The sequence below is a fragment of the Rhinopithecus roxellana genome, unplaced genomic scaffold (assembly GCF_007565055.1).
Source record: "Rhinopithecus roxellana isolate Shanxi Qingling unplaced genomic scaffold, ASM756505v1 contig4751, whole genome shotgun sequence".
Taxonomy (NCBI): Eukaryota; Metazoa; Chordata; class Mammalia; order Primates; family Cercopithecidae; genus Rhinopithecus; species Rhinopithecus roxellana.
In genome coordinates, this window is record NW_022143523.1 from 1 (window position 1) to 17,357 (window position 17,357).

Consider the following 17,357-nt stretch of genomic DNA (forward strand, 5'->3'; position numbering starts at 1 on the left):
AATTTTGTATTTTTAGTGGAGACAGAGTTTCACCATGTTGGCCAGGCTGGTCTCGAACTTCTGACCTCAAGTGATCCAGCCACCTCGGCCCCCATAAAGTGCTGGGATTATTGGCGTGAGCCACCGTGCCCGGCCAGAGAAATGTGCTTTCTGAGAGGCTGGGTGGGACTCTTGACTAGCCAGCTGGGTCTGCAAGGCAGGAGATCCCTGTGGAAGGTGGGGAAAAGCTTTCCACCTTTGAAGGCCTAGAACACTAGTGACCAGATGAGGATCCTGAGGGAGAAGAAGTCTGCGGTCCTATACATTGAGATAAATAGCTGGCGTTGGTCTAGATTTGTTGGCTGGGCCGAACTCCCGAGTGTCTTAAGAGAGCTGAATAGCCTGAGGTCATAGACCCCAGGGTCATGGAGCAGGTGCGGACTGGGGATTAGGGAACTGTGGGATAAGTCTTTATGGGGATTGGGACTAAGGCTCAAATATCTGGGACCATGAAGGGAAGCAGAAAGGGTCTCTGAGATAGGGTAGACAGGGCAAGAGCTCATTCTACTCAACTGGTTCCCCTATCTCTTCCATCCCTCAGAGATGTCAGGCTGAAGGGGATGATGAAACTCTGCAAGCCCAAGAACATGGTGAAAGAGGAGACACAGGGCCGGGCGCAGTGGCTCAAGCCTGTAATCCCAGCACTTTGGGAGGCCGAGACGGGCGCATCACGAGGTCAGGAGATTGAGACCATCCTGGCTAACACGGTGAAACCCTGTCTCTACTAAAAAAACAAAAAACTAGCCGGGCAACGTGGCGGGCGCCTGTAGTCCCAGCTACTTGGGAGGCTGAGGCAGGAGAATGGCGTAAACCCGGGAGGCGGAGCTTGCAGTGAGCTGAGATCCGGCCACTGCACTGGAGTCTGGGCGACAGAGCGCGACTCTGTCTCAAAAAAAAAAAAAAAAGAAAAGAAGAGAGACACAGGAAGGTAGTGAATGCTCACTCCCTCTCCCCATTTGTCTTCTGCCCCATCAATTTCTAGATCAGGAAGGGGCCCTTTGGAATCCAACGCTCCTTGCCATTTAAGATGAGAAAGTGGAAGGCCAGAAAGGGGGTGGCTTAGAAGCAGTCATCAGAACCAGCTGTGTAGCCTTCAGCTGTCTTGCTTCCCCAGTACTCACCATAGTCCTGCTGGCAGTACCTCCGAAGGCTCATATTACCCTGGTGTCCGACATATTGCAGTAGTTTTGACACTGAGGATCTGGGGAGGGTCAGGCTGTTTGCAGTGGGCTCCTGGGGCCTAGATCACAGCCGTCTGCCCTGCCCATCCCTCCATTCCATCTTGATGGCCAGCTGGGGCACCCAGACCTTTGGGACTGGGCTCAATGGGGGACCCATGTATCCCCATCTGGGGACCCAGTCAGCCCATCCCCAGTCCCACTTGCCACTCAGGGACCTCCATACCAGAGCTGTAAGCACCAGGAGTAGTGGCAAGGGTGGTTGTTGCTTCTGGAATTCCTGTGAGACCAAAGGAGAAATTAACCTCTTAGTCATTTCCCCCAGGATCCCCCCGCCCCTGCCCCTGGAATCCAGGCACTGAAACTCTCTAAAGTGTTTATTCCTTTAGGACTCAAGAGTGTAAGCATCCCTTGCCTTCCTCTCCTGGGACGCAGGCGTCCAGGCCCCAAGCCTCCTTTTCCTCTAGAGTCCAAAATTTCAGTCCCTGCTTATCCGAGGGCCCGGAGTCCAGCCTCCAGCCTTGGGCTCTCAATTCCCAAGGCCCCAGCCCTCACTGCACCTGCTCACTGGAGACCTGGGATGTCTCCTTCCCGCTCTACTCAGGCTTGTGGCCTGGCCCTCAAGACTCACGCTGGCAGGGCATCCTGGGGGAGCGGCTCTGCTGGTAGCCAGGGCCACAACGGTTGCAGGTCAGGCCTGTGACCCCTAACTTGCAGGTGCACTGCCCACTGGTCTGGTTGCAGGTTCCTCCTGTTGCCCCGATAGGGTGGCACTGGCAGGCTATATGAGCAGAGGAGCTGGGGGCATGGGGTATCGGGGCCCCAGATGCCCCTCCTAATTCCACAGTGTCTCCTCCCTCAGCCTGGGGAGTCCAGGCCCAATCCCTCTTTCCTCAACCCCAGGAGTCCAGGTCCCCAGCCCCTCCGCCCTCGGACTCAGGAGTCCAGGTCCCCAGCCCCTCCTCCCTTAGGCCTAGAGTCCAGGCCCCCAGTCCCTCCTTCCTGAGACCCAGGAGTCCAGGCCCAGCCCCACCTCCCTCAGTCTCAGCCCCTAGCCCCTCCTCCCTCAGCCCCAGGAGTCTAGCCCTGCCTCTGTTCCCCCCCACGTCTGTCTACAGGCCACACTCACCCCTGCAGGCCCTGCGGCTGACATAGGCTGGCTAGGGTCCCTCCAGAACCCTGGTTGGCAGTAGTGGCAGTGCCGCCCGGCTGTGTGGTGGCGGCACCGCTCACAACACCCCCACTCCGGCCGCCCGACAGCCTGAACAGCTCAGAGTTGAACCGGCAGCGTCGGGCGTGCTGGTTACAGGAGCAGGCTAGGAGCAAGATGGGGTGGCGGCGCGTCAGGGCCAGGTATGCTGCTCCCCAGTCCCCACCTTTCTTCCCATGGCCCTGCCCTCATGAAAGGAAGCAGTGAGTGTCCAAGGTAGAAGAGAATGCCTGGGTCTCTCTAGCTAAGCCTGGTTCCCAGGACATCTCCATTCTCATGTTTTTATTTATTTATTTATTTTGTTTATTTTTTTGAGATGGAGTCTCGCTCTGTCACCCAGGCTGGAGTGCAGTGGCGCGACCTCAGCTCACTGCAACGTCCACCTCCCAGGTTCAAGTGATTCTCCTGCCTCAGCCTCCCAAGTAGCTGGAACTACAGGTGCATGCCACCACACCTGGCTAATTTTTGTGTGTGTGTGTGTGTGTGTTTTTAGTAGAGACGGGGTTTCACCATGTTAGCCAGGATGATCTTGATCTCCTGACCTCATGATCCACCTGCTTCGGCCTCCCAGAGTTCTGGGATTACAGGCATGAGCCACTGTGCCTGGCCCCTCATCTTTTAAATGGGTAGGCCGGGTGCAGTGGCTCAAGCCTGTAATCCCAGCACTTTGGGAGGCCAAGGTGGGTGGATCACCTGAGGTCAGGAGTTCGAGACCCACATGGCCAACATGGCAGAAACCCATCTCTACTAAAAATATAAAAATTAGCTGGCTGTGGTGGCTTGTGTCTGTAGTCCCAGCTACTCGGGAGGCTGAGGCAGGAGAATCTCCTGCACCCGGGAGGTGGAGGTTGCAGTGAGCCAAGATCGCGCCACTGCCCTCCAGCCTGGCGACAGAGCAAGACTCCATCTCAAAAAAAACAAAGAAACAAAAAACAAAAGAGTGGGATATGGCCTGTGGAATCAGACCCTGTTAGCTTTGTCTGTCTCTCTGACTGTATTCCCTGAGCAAGTGATTTCTCCCTTCTGTAATTCGATTGGCTGTGAAATGGCATTTATAATGTGTACTTCATGAGGCTTAAATGAAAATGAAGTGGATAGAAAGTGCTTAGCCCAGGCCTGGCGGAGAGCAATTACTTGGCTGTCTAGCGTTCCCATGTGCAGGGCACCCTGTGCTAAGTGTTTGATGCATTTCATCTCCACAAGGGCTCTGTGAGGCTGGCACTATTATCACCCCCCATTTTACAGAGGGAGAAAGCTGAGGCACAGAGAGGTACAGCTAGCGGGTAGTTGGAGGCAGGACTTAAACACAGGTCTTCTAGCTTGAGAGTCTGAGCTCTTAGCTCACTCCAGTAATCCTCACATTAGGATTATGCTAAATAATAATAAATATGCATTATCCTGGGAGCGTTTGTCAGGTTTTTTAAGGTGGCTCTCAAACCTTACTACTCGTCAGAATTACCAGGGAAATGCTTTGTTGTCGTTTTTATTAAAAACACATTAGCAGGGCATAGTGGCCCATACCAGTACGTCCCAGCTACTCTAGAGACTGAAGTGGGAGGATCACTTGAGCCCGGGAGTTGGAGGCTGCAGTGAGTTATGATTGCACCCTACCCTCCAGCCTGGGCAACAGAGTGAGACCTGTTGCAAAAGGTCTCAAAACAACAAACAACAAAAGCAAAAACCCAAAACAACAACAACAAAAGCCAGATTGCAGGACTCATCCCTAGGCTTTCTGATGGGCCTAGGGATCTGATTTCCAGCAAGCACTGCAGAGTGAGATGCTGATGCAGGGGGTTCATAGACCACTTTTTTTTTGAGACAGGGTCTCACTCTCACCAAGGCTGGAGTGCAGTGGCGTGATCATAGCTTACTGCAGCCTCCAACTCCTGGGCTCAAGGGATCTTCCCACCTCAGCCTCCTCAGTAGCTGGGTCCACAGGCGTGCACCACCACACCAGGCTACTTAAAAAATTTTTTTGTGTGTGTAAAGACGGGGACTCATTATGCTGCCCAGGTTCATGGACACTCTTTGAAGAGACTTGGACAGGGTGTATTGACTCCAGAAGTTTGAAAGCACTGGACTGGCAGGTCCCTGGGAGCCCGGAAGAGTCACGGGATGATCAGGGAGCTCAGACAGCTGCGTGTTCTTGGGAAAACAACTCGCCCTCTCCCAGCCTCTCTTTTCTCCCTGTCTAGAGAGAATCCAGATCCCTCCCTCCCAGGGTTTTGTGGGCATTCGAGGTAGCAAAGGTATTCAGATGCTCAGTGGGTTTGAGTCAGGCTTTGGATTCTTTCTGACCCAAGGGTAATCACTTCACCTCACTTCCCCTGTAGAAAACTCAGATGAGGGAGGGGAGATGCAGACTAGGATGTCTGTGAAGCCCACAGCTCTGCCGCAGGCATTAGTCTTACCTGGCCACCCTGACCTTTCTCCACCACAGCATTGTCAGTCTCTTACCCGGGTTTGGAGGGCACTGCCCTGCTCAGTCTGGGAGGATGTGGTGACCCTCAGGAGGACAGCCTCCCCAGCACCCAGGCCCTGTCCAGGCCCAGGATGAAGGCCGCCTCATCCTCAGGCCAGGTGAGTCTCACCCCTCACTCACCTGTTTAGGTAAAAGATTTGGCCAAAGAATGGGATGGTCTGTAAGTTAGCCCATGTGATCTTCATGTATGAAGAAATAAAGGGGTGGAGGCCAGGCACAGTGGGCTCACGCCTGTAATCCCAGCATTTTGGGAGGCCGAGGCTGGTGGATCACCTGAGGTCAGGAGTTCGAGAACAGCCTGGCCAACATGGCGAAACCTCATCTCTACTAGAAATACAAAATTAGCTAGGCGTGATGGTGTGCACCTGTAATCCCAGCTACTCAGGAGGCTGAGACAGGAGAATGGCTTGAACCCCAGAGGGCGGAGGTTACAGTGAGCTGAGATGGCACCACTGCACTCCAGCCTGGGTGACAGCAAGACTCCGTCTCAAAAGAAAAAACAAAGAAATAGAGGGCCGGGAAGCAAAGAGCATGGGAGATGGAGAGGGAAGGCCAGGGTACACTTGTACACGTGTTGTGTGTCTGTGTCTGTTTGGTAGAGTTACCTCCCAGGACCTCAGACCCTCTACCAAGTGTCCTCAGGCTGGAGGAGGGAGGGGGTCAGTGCCAGAAGGAACTGACACCGGCTGTCTCTGAGGAGGGGCTGCTGGAGAGAGGTAGGGAAGGCCCGGTCTGAAGCACCTTCGGGAAAGAGAACGTCTCACGGGACATTCCTGGGGGGGCACCTGTCTAGCTGGATAAAGCAGTGGATTGTTGCAGCATCTAGGAACTCAGAGCTCCCTGGGTTCAATCCCTTGCTGGCAATGAGACTTAGGGCAGGTGACCTCTCTTTGAGCCTTACCTTCTCAGCTGGGGAGTGGTGACTTTGGCCGGCGCTCAGGAAGCCGTTTCTTTCTGCCAGGTAGCACATTGGGCTTTATTTAAAGGCTTTACGTATATTATGCATTTAATTTTCACTACAGCCTGTAAAGGATGTGCTGTTACTATCCCCACTCTATGGTGGAGGAAACTGAGGCACTGAAAGGTTAGGTCACTTGCCCAAGCTCTCACAGCGGGTAAGCAGAGGAGCCGGGATTCAAGCTCAAATAGTCGGCTGCCAGGCCACCAAGGCCGTGCTCCTGTCTGTTACCTCCTGTCTGCCACCCTAGAGCACCTGGTGTGACAGTACCCGGCAGGAGCTTGGCAGGGATGGGCTGAGACCCCAGAACTTGGCTTCCTGAGCTCAGATCCTGGCCCTGCCACACGCAGCCACTGTGTGGTCCTTGTGCAGGGGACTTCTGAACTCTAGCCCTGAGTCTCCTCATCTGTAAAATGGGCCTGATGACAGTCCCTGCCTGGCACACAGTAGGTGATTGATAAATATGTGTTTAATGACCGAATACTTTCCCTTGTGGTTGGTTTGAGGAGTCAGGTACCATCCAGCTGCCCTGTTCCCCTACACTGTTCAATAAATATTACCCAGGTACCTGCATCCAGCCAGGCCCTGGGATGGGTGCCGAAAATGGTTATTATATCATCATCATCACCACCACCATAATCACCACTATCGCCATCATCACCATCACCACCATCATCATCATCCCATCACTACCACCATCACCACCACCATCACCATCACCATCATCACCATCACCATCATCACCATCACATCATCACCATCATCACCATCACCATCATCACCATCACCATCATCACCACCATCATCATCATCACCATCACATCACCACCACCATCACCATCATCATCACCACCATCACCATCATCATCACCACCACACCACCATCATCATCATCATCACCAACCACCACCACCATCACCACCACCATTACCACCACCACCATCATCATCACCATCACCATCACCATCACATCACCATCACCATCACCATCATCATCACCATCACCATCACCATCATCACCATCAATCACCACCACCATCACCATCATCAGCACCACCATCATCATCACCACCACCACCATCATCACCACCACCATTACCACCACACCATCATCATCACCATCACCATCACCATCATCACCACCACCACTATCATCACTACCACCATCACCGCCACCATCACCATTATCACCACCATTGTCATCAGCATCATCATCGCCATTACCACCATCACCACCATCATCATCATCACCATTATCAACAGGCTGATGAGTGTTGAGAAGAGGCTGAGCCCCTCATGAGCAGACAGGCCCATGTGTGGCTGAGATACAGGACTGGCTGCAGGGAGGAGGTACAGAGACTACCGAGTCTGAGAGTGGGGTGAGAGGCAAGGAGCACCCAGTTTCCAGGGAGGGAAGGGAACATCCTGCTTCCGTAGGGACAAAGGACCCAGTGGCAGGCAGGCCAAAGGCAGGGAGAGTAATGGGGTGCAGGACTCACGTAGGCAAGGGTGGGGGTGCCGGGGCGTAGCAGGCCGCCAGGGCCAGTCTCGATGGGAACGGCCGGCAGCTCTCGCACCCCAGGCCAGTGGTATGGTGGCGGCAGTGGCAGCGGGGGGGCCGGGCACGGGCAGCACAGCGGGCAGCATGGCCATGGCACTGGCAGCGGCCTCTCAGCCCAGCTGCCGCCAGCCCGGCCTGGCCCCCGAACTCCACGCGGAGGTTGGCTGGCCACCACAGTGGCCTTAGGATCTGGTGTGGAGTGGAAGGTCACCCTTTCAGGGCCCCCCAAGGCCCCAGGCCAGGCTGGTCTGTGCCACAGCAGCCTCCAAGGACCCCCTGAGGCCCAGGCAGCAGACAGGATGAGGGCTGGGGGGCCTGGGGTGCAGAAGCGCAGGCTGACAGATGTCAGGAGGAAGGAGCCACCCAGGGCCAAGGTCAGGCTGCATTGCAGGTTTCCCCGGGGCCAAGGTGGTTTCCTGGGGACAGGGCACAGGCCTGAGGGCAGGAGGCCGCCACGGCAGTCAGCTGTGTCACTGGTGGGAGGCAGAATTGGGGGCGGCCCTGTGGATCGTAGCATGGGTCCGCAGTGGCCTGGCTCAGGAGGAGCAGGAGGGCAAAGGTCACGGGCATGGTCACAGCAGAGCCAGCACCTGGAGGGAAGAGAGGTGGCTGGGCTGGGGACCTCAGCCGCAGCCTCTACCCCTCCTGGAGGCGTCCTGTGGAACCAGAGCATTCCACCCCCAACCCATCCAGGCCCAGTCCCCGGCTGCATGGAAGCGAGGAAAATAGTTCCATCTGGGGAGAATTACTGTTTACATAACCCAAAGGGGAAAGAACGCAGACAAAATCGAGAATTTTGCCTGAACTAATCCGTAGCTTAACACCCCAGAGTTATCCGTCAGTGTCGAGGGGCAGGGGGCCCTGGGGAGCGGTGAGCGGCTGGAGCCAGAGGGGCTGGCCAAGGCCAGCAGACGTGGAAACCTAGAGAGGGACACAGAGAAAGCAGAGCTTGGGCAGGAGAGGGGGCTTAGGGATAGATGAAGACTCAGTCACAAAGAAATAGAGGACAGGACAGAGGCAGAGAGAGGATAGCCAGCCCGGGGAAGGGGCTCAGCACAGAAGTTGCTGCAAAGACAGAGGAACAGACAGGAGGCCGAGAGGCCGAGACAGAGGCCAGGCACCCAGAGGCCACAGGGAGCCGGGAGACTGAGGCTCGGACAGCCTGGGGGCTGGGATAGGCAGGCAGGTGGTCTCAGAGACACCCAGCCCAGCAGGCCCTGGGGAGGGGAGGGAAGGGGACAGGCTAGGGTTGCCTGGCGGGGGATCAGAAGTGAGAGACCCAGGCCCAGGCTTGCGGGGATCAGAAGTGAGAGACCCCAGGCCCAGGCTTGCGGGGATCAGAGCCATGGCCTTTCCCACATGGGGCCCTAACCTTGTTTTCCACACCCTGGGCACGGAAGGGGATTATCACCAAACAACCCGGCCTCTCTGCCACCCACCCACCCCCAGTGCCCCACCCTTAACCCTTTCCCACCCGGGTGCAAAGCCCAGAGAGCTGAGCTGAGGAAAGGGATGCTGGGAGCTGGAACCTGGGTGGCTCTGGGGCTTGGGAGCGGGACAGTGGGATCCCCATGGGATCAGGGGAAGCAGACACCTGGGTTCCCTTCAGAACTCAGGGTTGTGGGGACCGGAAGTTAGAGTTCTGGGACTTTCTGCTCACCTCAGCCCCCACCCTCTGTCCTGGGCCTCAGGGCCTAGAGACCAGAGTCTCTGCCTTCTCTACCCATCCAGAGTTCCCCAGAGCAGATGGGGGAACAGATGTTGGGGGTGGTGGGTAATGAGGAAGAGAGAGGCAGGAAAGCAGGAGCTGGGACAGGGTGGGGTGCCAGAAGCCAGGGAGCCCGTTGGGGCAGAAGCCAGACCCCAGGAATGGCAGGAGCCGGGAAGGACTGGACTCTTGAAATGCCCCCACTTTCCCCTTCCAGCAGCCTCTCATGAGGAGCTCACTGTGAACTGGGGGCCTCGGAGCCTTTCCAGGCCCTTGGCTCTGAATCTGCACCCAGGCATGCCCTTGGGCCTGGGCATCTCTAGGGCACCCTGGGGGTAGGGGTAGGCCACACCTGCCCCAGCCTGGCCTCACAGCCCATGTCCCCACTGCTGTTGGCCACATGCGGACGCTGCCTCCCCTGGCCCCAGATGACAGGCCTCGCCGTCTGCCCTCCCAAGGAGCCTGGCGCCATTTTGCACCCACTCGGGTGACGGCCGCCTGCCTGGCCCTCAGCAGCATCCTGTTAAGGACCAGCCCCCCATGTCCCCTTTCTCTCTTGCTGGATAGTTCAGGGGGTGGCAATCTCTGGCCCTTAGCACCTTGAGGAACCAGGATGTGAGTTTTCCTAGTGTTCCTGGGGGATCCAGAAACCAGTCGTGGCCCACAGAGAGCCCATACCCCCCTTTAAGAAACAGAGTCCAGCCTTGCTCCCAGCAGATCCATAGGAGGCCTGCTGGACGGCGTGGGGTCCATCTGGGACCCAGGCTTCCTTTCCCTGGCTCTTGGCATGCACCCCCTACACGAGCCCTGAGGCCCCCACATTGGCCAAACCTGCACTCAAGAAGACAGCGTCCCGCAGCCAGTTCCCTGCAGGCTCTTCCTCCAAGCTGTGGCGCAGTGGGCTCTTAGGAGGGAGTGGCGTGGCTGTTCTCAGGCCCCAGGCTAGTGGGGTTTCTGGGCTGGGCGGGGGCTCAGAGCAGAGCCCGCAGAATCTACAACACACCGCCACCCCCCTCCCGCCCCAATCCCCTCACCAACCGCAAGCCACGCTATCCCCACAGGGACCCCTGCCAGCCAGGCCACCCGCAACGGTGTGGGACGTGAGCGCCGTTGCCCCTGACGGTCCAGCAGCAGGACAGCCCCGAGCAGCCTGGCCTAGGAGGCTCACCGCAGGTAGGACGGGAGGCGAGCCAGTTCCCGCTCCATCCCACTCCACCCCTGCCCACTGGCTCAGCCCCCGCTTGTGGTGGCCCAATCGGGCAGGGGCTGACCTTTGGGAGATAGTCGCTGTTGGGAAACTTGCTCAGCCCCTGCCTCTGTCTGTGGACCCCAAGCCAGCCCCTCCTCCTCCCCCTCTGGAACCCTCGGTCAGCTGTGGGTTCACTGAGCCTAAGGTCAGTCATTTTCAAGCGTAAAAATCTGTGCTCTTGAAGTTCAGACCGGCCCACGGATTCAAAAGACCTCAGTCACTTTCTAAGATGGCAGGAAGGTGACAAAGGAGCTGAGAACACCTGGGCCGTGTTCTTCTGGCAGAGGGAGAAGGCGGGGACTCCCGGGTTGCTCAAAAGCACCTCCCCAGTGCCGGTGTCCTGTGAGGCCTCAGTGCTTTCATCGTAACATTTTCATGCAAATGTTGGTGTCTATTGTATTCCATCTCCCAATGGGTTGACTAGAAAAATAATGTTTTCAGGCCGGGTGCGGTGGCTCAAGCCTGTAATCCCAGCACTTTGGGAGGCCGAGACGGGCGGATCACGAGCTCAGGAGATCGAGACCATCCTGGCTAACCCCGGTGGAAACCCCGTCTCTACTAAAAAATACAAGAAAATTAGCCGGTCGAGGTAGCGGGCCGCCTGCAGTCCCAGCTACTCGGGAGGCTGAGGCAGGAGAATGGCATAAACCTGGGAGGTGGAGCTTGCAGTGAGCTGAGATCCGGCCACTGCACTCCAGCCTGGGCGACAGAGCCAGACTCCATCTCAAAAAAAAAAAAAAAAAAAAAGATAATGTTTTCTGTCACTTCCTGCTGAGAAAAGCAAGGGCCTCGTGGGGTTGGGGCACGGCACCTGCTGCCCTGGGTGGCTCCAGCGTTTATCGTGCTGTAGTGTGGGCCCAATCCTGACAGGCTTGGGACCCACTGCCCCAGGCCTGCCCCAGGGGGTGCGAGGGCACAGCCAAGGCAACCCTTGATTCTGGACCCTTAGGTACCCACGTTGGAGGGGGTCAGATCGGCAGGAGCGGGACGGGGACATCGAATTTGAAGAAGGGAGTCACCTCGAAGGTGGGAGGGGCTTAGCTGCAGGAGGACTGAATGGGGCTGAGACGCCCCCGTATCAGAGGGGGCGTGTCAGAAACTGGGGGCCCAGGCTGTGCCAGTCAGAGGGGAACTTCGGGATTCAGGTGTGGGTCCTTCCACTGACCCTGCCTGAGCTCTCCCTGTATGGGACTTTGCCCGGGGTGTGCGCTCGGAACACAGACCCCGGCATCGTCAGGCTCAGCGTCCGGAGAGGGAGGGGGAGACCCCAGCAGTGCAGGTCCTTCACTGCTCTAGATTGTTGGAAGGTGCCAAGTGCCTTGGAGCAAAGCAAGTGGGAAAGTGGCCACAGGGGCCCGGGAGTTGCAGATGTAAGTGGGTGACATGGAGGGCGTTTCTGCTGAGGCCACGGCCAGCACAGAACCCAGCTTTGCTGCCACAGAAAACTGAGGAAGAAGGTTCAGGTCTTGCTACGTCTTCTCCCCACCTGGGCGAAGTTCTTTAAGCTCCGGCTCCTGGAGGGACACTTTTGTTCTTTGCGGCCTGAGCTGCCTGAGTTGATCTGTGCCCCTGCGGGTACCTGGGGGACAGGCGGTGAAAGAAGAGACAGAGTGCCAGAGCCAAGCAAATAGTGCCCCAAGCTGGGAAGGAGACTGTTTTTTTGTCGGGGAGAGTTCTTTAAGGGCTGGAGACCTTCACCCTCAGCTTCCACAGAAGGCCGGGCCTGCCCAAGGCACAGCTCTGAGGTTGGGTTCAACCCAGAGAGACCCCAGTGCTGGGCTCACACAGACCTCCAAACCCCTGCCTCGGTGACCCAGACATAACAGAGGCCCCACGAGGCAGGGCAGGTCACACCGCAGGAGTTACTGGGCAGAGTGTGGCTGGGTAGGGCCTGCCCTCCCTGGACGTGTTCAAAAAGGCCGGGATGGTAACCCCAGCCACACTGGCTGGATTCAAATCCAACCCTCTGTCCTAGCTGTGTGACCGAGAACAAGCTCCTTAACCTCTCTGTGCCTTAGTTTCTTCATCTGTTAGATGAGGATGAAAGAATGGACCTTCCTCATGGTGGGCACAGGGGGTCGTGCAGACTAAATGAGCTGACATGCCTACAGGTTCTTAGCTCTCTGGGACAGTCATGTTCCAGAACCTTCTGCATTCTGGCCCCGTTGTCGGACGTGTAGTCTGTATGTGACATGGCACCCATGGCAGGTCTGGGCTGCATCACATTGTCAAACATGTTGTTTTAGGCAGCAAAGCACATGGGTGTTCACAGTAAGAGAAGTAAGTAAAGTCTGCAAATAGCCACATGACCCTCCTCCAAGCCAGGGTTGTCCCAGATGAGTTCAGGACAGGTTGGCGTTTGCCCCTCCCCCTGCGGAAAATGGCTGACAAGGAATCATGGGCCAGGACAGCGAGCCCCGAGATGGGCCTGGCCTGCCAGCACCCTCGCAGCCTCGGCCTTGGCCGGTGCTTTTCTGTGGCTTTCTGGTTGTCTAGGCTGAGAACAGCCACAAGAGGGAGCACCTGAGACTCCAGGAAAAGCCAGGGCAGCCGCGGTATCCAACTGCTCGATCTGCAGGGCCTGAGGCAAAATGCAGACACAAGATCCCTTGTTTAGATTTGATGAAGGACTTTAAGATGGCGACGCCAGATCATTAAAGCAAGTGTGGGGCCTGTCTCAACGCAACTGCACGAATCACACAACATGAAGATGGACCCGCGGGGGAGCACCCTTGTCTTGAGCTGGTTTCCCTTGGCCAGTAGCCCAGGCTTCGTCCCAGCCCTGCACCCCCCTGACCCCAGCCCTAGCCTTGGGACCTGCCCCTTCTCTGTGGGGCAGGACCCTGAGTTGAATGGGTGGCAAGATCATGTTTGGGACACAGTTTTCACCAGCTCAGTGGAAAAGGGCTCGGGCAGATTTAATTCACTTTTTGGAAACTAAAGCAGTGCCAGAGGCATTTATCTTAGGCCTTAGGCCAGCTGGCCTTGTTGGGGACCCACACAAGGCCTTCAAGGAGGGCCCAGAGTGTTCAGGCTTCTCAAAAGGGTCAGAGGAACTAAGTGAGGAGCCCTGGAATAGAGGAGGATGAGAGCTGAGGAGGGTGAGAGCTGAGGAGGCCTGCAGGACCCCAGTGTTTAAGGGGACAGGTGGAGGGAGAGATGGGGAGCCGGGAGGGGTGAGGCAGAAGCCAGAAGTTTTGGGGGTGAGCCCATGCCAACCAGGGCTTCAGCAGGACTGGGGTGGGAGGGGTGAGGGGATGACTGCTGAGTTGTAGCCATTGGAGTGGCCACAGGGGAACCACAGGACATTGGTCAGAGGTGTGGACAACGGGAAAAGAGAAAGCCGATCAGGACATGGTAGAGGCTGGGAGCAGAGGACCTTCTGGGAGCCCTGGGGAGAGCTGGAGGAGACTCGGAAAGAGCAGCCCCCGGAGAAGGGACCATCCATCCCATTGTGACGACCAGGACCAAGGGCCCCATGGTGAGATGGCCCTGCACACCCACCACAACCAAACACGATGGCGAGCGAGGCCGGGAAATGGGGCCTTCCCGTGCTGCTGGTGGAAACAGAAACTGGGGCAGCCACCTGGCAGCTCCCGAAACGATTCAATGTAGAGTTCACCCTGTGACCCAGCACGCAGGTTCATGGCGGCACTATTCACAATAGCTGAAAACTGGAAACAACTCCAGTGCCTGTCACCTGATGAGTGAATAAATTGTGGTCAACCCCAACAATGGGACTTTCAGCTTTGAAAGGAGTGAGGCAGTTATCTGGGCGTGGTGGCTGTACCTGTTAGTCCCAGCTACTCGGGAGGCTGCAACAGGAGAATCATTTTAACGCAGGAGGTGGAAGTTATAGTGAGCCGAGATCGCACCACTGCACTCCAGCCTGAGCAACAGAGTGAGACACTGTCTCAAAAAAAAAAAAAAAAAAGAAAAGAAAGAAAAGGTGTGAGGCTGTGACACGTGCTACAGCGTGGATGGACCTTGAAAACACGGTGCCAAGTGAGGAAGCCAGCCTCAGAAGACCATGGAGTGTGTGATTACAGTCACATGAAAAATAGAGAATGGGCAAATTCATAGAGACAGGAGATTAGTTGGTGGGGGGACAAGGGGCAGGGAAGATTGTGGGGAGATGGCTAAAGGGTGTGGGGTTTTTTTTGTGGGGGATTATGCAAATACTCAAAATTGTGCTCGTTGCATAGCTCTGTAAATATACTAAAAGCCATTAAATCGCACACTTGAAGTGGGTGAATGGTATGATATATGAATTATACTTTAAGTGGGTGAATGGTATGATATATGAATTATATCTCAAAGTGGTTGCCCAAAAAAGAGCTGGCCAGGCGTGGTGGCTCACGCCTGTAATCTCAGCACTTTGGGAGGCTGAGGTGGGTAGATCACCTGAGGTCAAGTGTTCAAGACCAGCCTGGCCAACATGGTGAAACTTTGTCTCTACTAAAAGTACAAAAATTATCTGGGCATGGTGGTGGGTGCCTGTAGTCCCAGCTACTTGGGAGGCTGATGCAGGAGAATGACTTGAACCCAGGAGGCAGAGGTTGCAATGAGCCGAGATTGCGCCATTGCAGTCCAGCCTGGGCAACAGAGCAAAAACTCCATCACAAAAAAATAAAATAAAATAAATAATCATAGCCCTACATACAAAAGCTAAAACTGGCCCATGTCAATAATCCCAGCACTTTGGGAGGCCAAGGCAGGAGGATTGCTTGAGCCCAGGAGTTCAAGACCAGCCTGGGAAACATAGTGAGACCCCATCTCTACAAAAAATGAGAGCTGGGCATGGTGGCACATGCCTGTGGTCCCAGCTACTGGGGAGGCTGAGGTGGAAGGATCCCTTGAGCCCAGCTGTGATCAGACCACTGGCACTCCATCCTAGGTGACAGAGTGAGAACCTGTCTCAAAAAACAAAAGCTGAGCTTTCCGGCTTGACATGATAGCACAGAGAGAACATTCTCAAGGCAAGAAGTGAAAGCTGTTAGTACCTTAAGTCCTGGGCCAGAAACAGACACAATTTCACTTGCACCATATTAAACTGGTCAAGGCAGTCATGAGCCTGCCCAGATTCAAGGGAAAGGGAGTCCAGGAGTCTGTGGTTGGCTTGAACCTACCACACCCACTAATAGTATCAGGAGACACTTAGCACTTACCAGTGCACGAGTGTGGCAGCCCCATTCATGGAGGAGAGGAGGAGTTAAATAACACCTCCAGGTCACCAGCCTGCAGAAGGCAGAGCTTGTCCATTAACTTGGGCCCACCTGTGCTCTTTCCCTCGGCACGGGCACCAAAGATTCTTACCTGTTTTGTCCTCTGCTGGCTTCCTGGCCCCGAGCACCGTGCCTGGCATGTAATAGATACTCTGCAAGTATTGGTTTTATTTATGTTATTTTTTTGAGACAGCCTCGCTGTGTCACCCAGGCTGGAGTGCAGTGGCACAATCTCGGCTCACTACAATCTCCACCTCCTGGGTTCAAGTGATTCTCCTGCCTCAGCCTCCTGAGTAGCTGGGATTACAGGCACCCACCACCATGCCTGGCTAATTTTTGTATTTTTAGTAGGAGGGTTCATGTGGCCAGGCTGGTCTCAACTCTGACCTTGTGATCCATCCCTCGGCCTCCCAAAGTGGTGGGATTACAGGCGTGAGCCATCGTGCCCGGACTACTCATGGCCATTTCTATGGTTCTACCTCATAGAACTACCTCATGGGGTTGCATGAAGATTAAATGTGATGATTTTGTAAGCAGTGCCTCGCATGCAGGAAATGCCCTGTACATGTTGGAAAATCAATGTCTGCACTGGCCAGGCAGGTGCAGTGGTTCACACCTGTAATCCCAGCACTTTGGGAGGCTGAGGCAGACGGATCACCTGAGGTCAGGAGTTTGAGACCAGCCTGGCCAACATGGCAAAACTCCATCTCTACTAAAATACAAAAATTAGCCAGGCATGGTGGTGGGTGCCTGTATCCAGCTACTCAGGAGGCTGAGGCAGGAGAATCACTTGAACCCAGGAGGTGGAGATTGTAGTGAGCCGAGATTGTGCCACTGCACTCCAGCCTGGGTGACACAGCGAGGCTGTCTCAAAAATAACATAATAAAACCAATACTTGCAGAGTATCTATTACATGCCAGGCACGGTGCTCGGGGCCAGGAAGCCAGCAGAGGACAAAACAGGTAAGAATCTTTGGTGCCCGTGCCGAGGGAAAGAGCACAGGTGGGCCCAAGTTAATGGACAAGCTCTGCCTTCTGCAGGCTGGTGACCTGGAGGTGTTATTTAACTCCTCCTCTCCTCCATGAATGGGGCTGCCACACTCGTGCACTGGTAAGTGCTAAGTGTCTCCTGATACTATTAGTGGGTGTGGTAGGTTCAAGCCAACCACAGACTCCTGGACTCCCTTTCCCTTGAATCTGGGCAGGCTCATGACTGCCTTGACCAGTTTAATATGGTGCAAGTGAAATTGTGTCTGTTTCTGGCCCAGGACTTAAGGTACTAACAGCTTTCACTTCTTGCCTTGAGAATGTTCTCTCTGTGCTATCATGTCAAGCCGGAAAGCTCAGCTTTTGTTTTTTGAGACAGGTTCTCACTCTGTCACCTAGGATGGAGTGCCAGTGGTCTGATCACAGCTGGGCTCAAGGGATCCTTCCACCTCAGCCTCCCCAGTAGCTGGGACCACAGGCATGTGCCACCATGCCCAGCTCTCATTTTTTGTAGAGATGGGGTCTCACTATGTTTCCCAGGCTGGTCTTGAACTCCTGGGCTCAAGCAATCCTCCTGCCTTGGCCTCCCAAAGTGCTGGGATTATTGACATGGGCCAGTTTTAGCTTTTGTATGTAGGGCTATGATTATTTATTTTATTTTATTTTTTGTGATGGAGTTTTTGCTCTGTTGCCCAGGCTGGACTGCAATGGCGCAATCTCGGCTCATTGCAACCTCTGCCTCCTGGGTTCAAGTCATTCT

The 17,357-nt window shown here is 55.4% G+C and overlaps 1 pseudogene; it reads right to left on the reverse strand.

Moving 5' to 3' along the window:
* Window positions 1-1,098: 1,098 nt before the first annotated feature.
* Window positions 1,099-7,998, reverse strand: LOC115896069 (annotated as a pseudogene).
* Between the last annotated feature and the right edge of the window lie 9,359 nt (window positions 7,999-17,357).